This window comes from Somniosus microcephalus, unplaced genomic scaffold (assembly GCF_052327205.1).
Source record: "Somniosus microcephalus isolate GS21.2 unplaced genomic scaffold, FLI_Smic_1.0 unresolved_chr1, whole genome shotgun sequence".
Taxonomy (NCBI): domain Eukaryota; kingdom Metazoa; phylum Chordata; class Chondrichthyes; order Squaliformes; family Somniosidae; genus Somniosus; species Somniosus microcephalus.
The window spans coordinates 92742368-92750977 of record NW_028225179.1 but is presented as its reverse complement, the minus strand read 5'-3'; positions in this window follow the sequence as shown (position 1 = coordinate 92750977).

Genomic DNA, 8610 nt, shown 5'->3' with positions numbered 1-8610 from the left:
GGGTGAGTCCTTGTGGTATCCCCGTGGGGCGCGCTCCGATCTTGTGGGCCCGAACGTGCTGTACCCCGCGCTTGGAGGGATGTATACTTGCTGTTGCATTGGGAGATGTCGTGGAGGCGGACGATCTGTGTGGCAGTAGAAATGTTGAATACGGAGACCGTAAGCAAGTGCGTGTTCTGCGCCGCATCGATGTTCTCGGTGAACAGGGCTTCTACCTTTATAAAGCACGAGGGTGGTTGTTGCTCCCTGAAGTGCGGTAGCGACAGCGAAATGGCTGGTGCTTCCATGGCGTGCTTCTTTTGTGAAAATTGTTCACAAAAATCGGGGTCCGGCTGCGTTTCCTCCGTGAAAAACGGGATCACCTCCAGGCTGCACTTCCTTTGCGAATAAGTTCGCAAAGGCAGGGTCGCCAATGTAGGAACTGGTGTTCATCGGCTGTTGTACGTCGGTTGTTCGTCGGTCGTCTTCCATGAAGACAAGGTTCAGGCTGCGCGTTGCTTCCGTGAAAATCGTTCACGGATACAGGGTCACCAATTGTAATGTAGGAATTGATTAGATCCCGTACTCACATCGTTGGGTCACAAATTGTAGGTAAGGTTCAGGCTGTGCGCATCTTCTGCGAAAAACATTCACGGATATGGGGTCACCAATTGTAGGCATTCGGTTTGACCTCAGCAGGTATTGGACGAATGCCTACTAAATAATCGAGTTCGACTTCAGGTGAACAATAAATAAGTTCTTTAATGCAGGAAGCAGACAAAATACAGCAGGTAAGTGAGATGGTTGCAGGAGAACCGTAGAGTAAGTCTTTCCCCAGTGTGGACGCCACGAGTACTGAGTCCGCAGTCCTGTGGATTGCGTGATGATATCATCACGTTCGCGTCGCGACGTCATCACGTTGTCCGCGTTTCCCGCGCTTGGGGCATCACGTGACTCGCGCCGTGACTTCGTCGCGTGTACCCGGCACTGAGGCTGGCCTTTGCGGCTGAAGTCGCGAGCGCGCGAGGCACCCAGCACTGAGGCTGGCCGTTGCGGCCGAAGTCGCGGGAGCGGGAGAGGCACCCGGCACTGTGGCTGGCCGTTGCGACCGTTGAGGGAGCGGACGGCCGAACTGGGCCGGCGGCCGACGGGTTTAGGTGAGTCACGTGATGCGTGACGTGATGTCAGTGCATTACTTCGCGTTCTTAAAGGGGCAACGGCCCAAACAGGTAAGTTATAGGGGCAACGGCCCAAACAGGTAAGTTATATACATACAATAGTAAAGTTCAAGTGAATTATATATAATATAAGTAAGGGACACTCGGTATAACTGCCACACTATCATATTATGATCGCTCCGCCCCAAGGGGCCTCGCACAACAAGATTGCTAATTAATCCTTTCTCATTACATAATACCCAGTCTAAAATGGCCTGATCTCCAGTTGGTTCCTCGAATTATTGGTTCAGGAAACCATCCTGTATACACTCCAGGAATTCCTCCTCCACAGTATTGTTACTAATTTGGTTAGCCCAATCTATATGTAGATTAAAGTCACCCATGATAACTGCTGTGCCCTTATTGCACGCTTCTCTAATTTCCCGTTTAATGCCATCCCCAACCTTCGCATTACTGTTTGGGGGTCTGTATTCAACTCCTACTAACATTTTCTGCCCCTTTATATTTCTCAGTTCTACCCATACAGATTCCACATCATCAGAGCTAATATCCTTCCTCACAATTGTGTTAATCTCCTCTTTAACCAGCAATGCTACCCCAACTCCTTTTCCTTTTTGCCTGTCTTTCCTGAATATTGAGTAACCCTGGATGTTGAGTTCCCAGCCTTGGTCACCCTGCAGCCATGTTTCCATAATCCCAATCATATCATATCAGTTTACCTCTATTTGCGCAGCTAATTCATCCACCTTATTACGAATGCTCCTCGCATTAAGCCACAAAACCTTCAAGCTTTTTTTTTAACACACTTAGACCTTTTAGAATTATTATTTACTGTAGCCATGTTTGATTTACATCCTTGATTTCTCTGACTGCCAGTTTTGCTTTTCTCCTTCCTGTCTTTTGCTTCTATCCTTGTTTCCCTTTCCTCTCTCTCCCTGCACAGGTTTCCAATCCACTGCCATTTTAGTTTAAACCCTCCCCCACAGCACTAGTCATCTGTGAACGTACTGATCATACCTCCTATATTCATATCTAAATCATTAATGTACACTACAAACAGCAAGGGACCGAGCACTGATCCTTGCGGTACACCACTGGACATAGGCTTCCAGCCACAAAAACAACCTTCGACCATCACCCTCTGCCTCCTGCACTAAGCCAATTTTGGATCCAATGTGCCAAATTGCCCTGGATCCCATGGGCTCTTACCTTCTTGACTAGTCTCCCATGCGGGACTTTGTCAAAATCCTTACTGAAGTCCATGTAGGCTACATCAACTACACTACCCTCATCCACACACCTATTCACCCCCTCGAAAAGTTCAATCAAATTGGTTAGGCATGATCTCCCCCTGACAAAGCCATGCTGACTATCCTGGATTAATCCTTGCCTCTCCAAGTGGAGACTAATTCTGTCCCTCAGAATGTTTTCCAATAATTTCCCAACACTGATGTTAGGCTCACTGGCCTGTAATTCCCTGGCTTATCCGTACTTCCTTTCTCGAATAATGGTACTTTGTTAGCTGTCCTCCAGTCCTCTGGCACCTCCCCTGTGGCCAGAGAGGTTCTGAAAATTTGTGTCAGAGACCCTGCAATCTCCTCCCTTGCCTCACACAGCAGCTTGGGACACAGCTCGTCTGGGAGTGGGGATTTATCCACTTTTAAGCCCGCTAAAACCACTAGTACCTCCTCCCTCTCAATGCTAATTTGTTCAAATATATCACAAACCCCCTGTCTGATTTCTAAGCCTACATCATCCTGTAGGCATAAAAATCATAGACACTGCGACATATCAGGGAGGGGGAGAAGTACCTGGACTCTGTGTATCAGAAGGTGGTCACACCTATGAAGTTAATTAATTCAGATGTAGCCCATGGTCAGGGACAGGACGGTGTGAATATGAGCGAGGCAGGTACAGGGATCCAGGACGTAGTGTTGGAGGAGCCGCAGCCCTTGCTCTTGTCCAACAGGTTTGAGGTTCTTACTCCCTGTGGGGACGAAAACAGGGGCTGCAGGGAGGATGAGCAACCTGGCCACAGCACCATGGAACGGGGGGCCATTCAAGAGGGGGAAGTAAATAGAAATGTTGTAGTGGTAGGGGATATTATTATTAGGGGGATAGATAGAGTTCTCTGCAGCCAAGAGCGGGAGTCCCGAAGGCTGTGTTGCCTACCTGGTGCCAGGGTTAAGGACATCTTCTCTGGGCTGGGAAGAAACTTGCAGTGAGAGGGGGTGGACCCAGTCGTCGTGGTACATGTTGGTACAAACGACATAGATAGGACTAGGAAGCCAGTTCTGTTAAAGGAGTATGAGCAGCTAGGGATCAAATTAAAAAACAGAACCTCAAGGGTAATAATCTCCTGAGCCACGAGCGAATTTGGCTAGGACAAATAAAATAAGAGAGTTAAATGCGTGGCTCAAAGAATGGTGTGGGAGAAATGGGTTTTGCTTCCCGGGACACTGGCACCAGTACTGGGGCAGGAGGGAACTGTTCCGTTGGGACGGGCTTCACTTGGCCAGTGCTTGGACTAGAGTCCTGGTGGATCATATAACTAGGGCTGTAGAGAGGGCTTTAAACTAACTAGTGGGGGGGAGGTTCCTAGAGAACAAATAATAAAAATGACGACAGAGAAGGTCATAGACTTAGGTAGCAGTGGGGAAATTAAAAACCAGAGCGTGTCAGGAAGGGGCAGAAGGTATGGAGTAAATGGTAAAGTAATAAAATGGGCAAAAGCAGGAACTAACTGTCACAAAACACATTTGAAAGTTCTCTATCTGAATGCACGTAGCATTGTAACAAAGTAGATGAGTTAATGGCACAAATAGCTACATATTGGTATGATCTTGTGGCCATTACGGAAACATGGCTGCAGGGTGACAATGCCTGGGAATTAAACATACCAGGTTATTTAACAATCAGGAAGGACAGGCAGGAAGGAAGGGGAAGTGGGGTGGCTATGTTAATAAATGAAGGAATCACTGTAATACAGAGAAATGATATTGGGTCAAAAGATCAGGATAATGAAACAGTTTGGGTGGAGATAAGGAATAATAAGGGGAAAAAAACACGAGTAGGCGTAGTCTATAGGCCTCCGAACATTTGCAACTCGGTTGGACGGAGTATCAATCAGGAAATAGTTGAGGCTTGTAATAAGGGAAAATCAATAATAATTAATCGGGATTTTAACTTTCATATTAATTGGACAAATCAAATTGGGCAGAGCTGCTGTGAGGATGAGTTCATTGAGTGAATTAGGGATGGGTTTCTTGAGCAGTATGTAACTGAACCGACCAGGGGGCAAGCAACCTTAGATCTGGTCCTTTGTAACGAGACAGGATTAATTTAAAATGTCCGAGTAAAGGATCCCCTTGGAATGAGTGACCATAACATGGTTGAATTCCATATTCAATTAAAGGGTGAGGAGGTTGGATCTCAAACAAGCGTGCTAAGCTTGAATAACGGAGACTATGAAGGTGTGAGAGCGGAATTGAGTAATGTGGATTGGGAAAATAGATTAAAGGGTAAGACGATACATGATCAGTGGTGTACATTTAAGGAGATATTTTACAACTTCCAAAAAAAGTATCTTCCACTGAGAAGAAAAGGGTGCAAAAGAAAAGACAGCCATCCGTGGCTAAGTAAAGAAATTAAGGATAGTATTCGACTAAAAACAAGGGCATATAAGGTAGCCAAATCTAGTGGGAGGATAGAGGATTGGGAAAACTTTAAAAGACAGCAAAAAATAACAAAAAGATTGATTAAGAAAGGGAAGATAGATTATGAAAGTAAATTAGCAAAAAATATATAAACGGATAGTAAGAGTTTTTATAGTTATATAAAAAGAAAAAGGGTGGCTAAAGTAAATGTTGGTCCCTTAGAGGATGAGACCGGGAAATTAATGGTGGGAAATATGGAGATGGCAAAAACACTGAATGAATATTTTGTATCAGTCTTTACAGTAGAAGACACCAAGAATATCCCAACACTGGACAACAGGGGCCTATAGGGGGGGAGGAGATAAACACGATCAAAATCACTATGGAAGTGGTACTCGGTAAAATAATGGGACACAAGGCGGATAAATCGCCTGGACCTGATGGCTTACATCTTAGGGTCTTAAGGGAAGTGACGGTAGGGATTGTGGATGCATTGGTAATAATCTTCCAAAACTCCCTGGACTCAGCAAAGGTCCCGGCAGACTGGAAAACTGCTAATGTAACACCCTTATTTAAAAAGGGCAGTAGACAGAAGGCTGGAATCTATAGACCGGTTAGCCTAACATCTGTGGTAGGTAAAATTTTGGAGTCCATTATTAAGGAGACAGTAACAGGACATTTGGAGAATCATAATTTAATAAGACAAAGTCAGCATGGTTTTATGAAGGGGAAGTCATGTTTGACAAATTTGCTGGAGTTCTTTGAGGAAGTAACATATAGGGTGGATAAAGGTGAACCAGTGGACGTAGTGTACTTAGACTTCCAAAAGGCATTTGACAAGGTGCCACACAAAAGATTATTGCTTAAGATAAAAATCACGGGATTGGGGGTAATATTCTGGCATGGATAGAGGATTGACTATCTAACAGAAGGCAGAGAGTTGGGATAAATGGTTCATTCTCAGACTGGCAATCAGTAACCAGTGGAGTTCCACAGGGGTCAGTGCTGGGTCCCCAACTCTTTACAATCTATATTAACGATTTGGAGGAGGGGACCGAGTGTAACATATCAAAGTCTGCAGATGATACTAAGATGGGAGGGAAAGTTGTGATCGAGGAGGACATAAAAAACCTGCAAGGGGACATAGACAGGCTAAGTAAGTGGGCAGAGATTTGGCAGATGGAATACAATACTGGAAAGTGTGAGGTTATGCACTTTGGCAGGAAAAATCGTAGAGCAAGTTATTACCTTAAGGGCAAGAAACTGGAAAGTACTGAAGTACAAAGGGATCTGGGGATCCTGGTGCACGAAACTCAAAAGGTTAGTATGCAGGTGCAGCAAGTGATTAAGAAGGCCAATGGAATTTTGGACTTCATTGCTAGGGGGATAGAATTTAAAAATAGGGAGGTATTGCTTCAGTTGTACAAGGTATTGGTGAGACCGCACCTGGAATACTGCATACAGTTTTGGTGTCCATACTTAAGAAAAGACATACTTGCTCTCGAGTCAGTACAAAGAAGGTTCACTCGGTTAATCCCGGGGATGAGGGGATGGACATATGAGGAGAGGTTGAGTAGATTGGGACTCTACTCGTTGGAGTTCAGAAGAATGAGAGGCGATCTTATTGAAACATATAAGATTGTGAAGGGGTTGGATCGGGTGGATGCGGGGAGGATGTTCCAGATGATGGGTGAAACTAGAACTAGGGGGCATAGTCTTAGAATAAGGGGCTGCTCTTTCAAAACTGAGATGAGGATGAACTACTTCACTCAGAGGGTGGTCGGTCCATGGAATATGCTGCCCCAAAAAGCTGTCGAAGCTACATCATTACATAAATTTAAAACAGAAATAGACAGTTTCCTAGAAGAAAAGGGGATTAAGGGTTACGGGGAGCGGGCAGGAATTTGGACATGAGTCTAGGTTCGGGTCGGTCATGGCCCTGTGGGTGGTGGAGCGGGCTCAGGGGCCGTGTAGCCTGATCCTGCTCCTGTTTCATGTGTCTAATTCTGTTAGATTCAGGAGATAGTCCTGTCATAATGGATTGGCGGTTAGGATCAGCTCAGCCATGATCTTATTGAATGGCGGAGCAGGCTCGAGTGGCCAATTGGCCTACTCCTGCTCCTATTTCTTATGTTCTTATGTTCTTAAATCTAACCTGCCGACTCCACAAAAACAGGCAACAGAATTCACAGCTGCAACTAGAGGTACAAATACACCCAACCAGTAGCTGAACGTCAGATTCAATACTGTTCTTTACACACACACACACTCACACACACATGACCCTTTTCAGCAGAATTTTGAGGCTAAAGAAGCACAAACGTTCATTGTACTCTTATGAAAGAAGTTTGTTTTTAGCAGATACAAGATCAGTTACTACAGGGTGAGGTGAGGGCGGGGGATGGAGTGAGGGTTGGAGAGAGTGCCGGGCACTGCTGTCCCCAGACCAAGTCCACTAGTATAAGGTGTTGAGACACAACTGCACATCATCACACCACAAGAACCATTTTACAAAGAATCAGCTCCCGGGCAGTTTCCGACCAGCACAGTCCGTCTCTCTCCATGCCCCCACTTCTCTCCATTCTTCTCCTGAAAGCAGCACTCTCCTGTGGTCACCAGGGACACTGGGACCGGTCACCATCAGGGCAGTGGGATAACTTTTAAAATTCGATTGCTTGCCCAAAAATCCCTGGGGAATCTGATGGAACAATGCTGGGTGAGGTGGGAGTTATACTCATATTCCACAGGTCTCCGTTAACTCCTCATGGAATTCAAATATCAGCGACAGCACCTTTCATCCTCAGAGACCCACTCCAACTTCCTTTTCCTCTCCAAAGTCCTTGAACGTAGTGTCATCTCCCGAATCCGTGCCCATCTTTCCCACAACTCCTTGTTTGAACCTCTCCAATCTGGTTTCCACCCCTGCCACAGATCCAAAACATCCCTAAACAGTCACAATGACATCCTCGGTCGCTGTGACCATAGTACATTATCCCTGCTTGACCTCTCTGTAGCCTTTGACATGGTCAAGCACACCATCCTTCTTCAACACCTCTCCTCACTGTCCATCTCAGTGGGACGGCCCTCACTTGGTTCCATTCCTACCTGTACAGTCCTGGCCAGAGAACCTCCTGCAATGGCTTCACTACTGGCCCTCACCGTTACCTCAGGAGTTCCCCACTCAGCCTGTCATCTTCCTCATCTACATGCTGCCCCTCGATGACATCATCCGCAGACATGGAGTCAGGTTCCACATGTACGCTGATGACACCCATCTGTACCTCAGCACTACCTCCCTCCGCCCCTCCACCATCTCTGTACTGTCAGACTGCTTGTCCCACATCCAGTCCCGGATGACACGCAATTTCTTCCAGTTAAACACTGGGAACATTCCCCCAATTTGGGGCCAATATACCTCAGGCTCCACCCCCTTTGCCTGAAGTATTTCAGGGTGGGACTTGCTCGGTCCCAATTCCCGGGAACTTGGTCATCATCAGAAGAGGAGTGGGTGCCCGTGCCATTGATGTCACTCTCTGTTGTCCGCTAGTAGTGGGCCAGAAATGTCAGAGCAGCATCTTTCTTCTCCTTCGTGGGTCAGGGTTGCGGTGGGGGCAGAGAGGAGGGCGGGAGGGGGGGCGGAGGCTGCCCATTTCGGCTGAATGATTTAACTTAAAACATTTCTGGGATGTCATCTGTGGCCCTTTCCTAATGGCTCTGCCATTGATTGCCATTCAGAAACCAGCATTAGATCCCCAACTCCATCTTAGTCCATCTTGATCGCTGCCCATCCACCACCT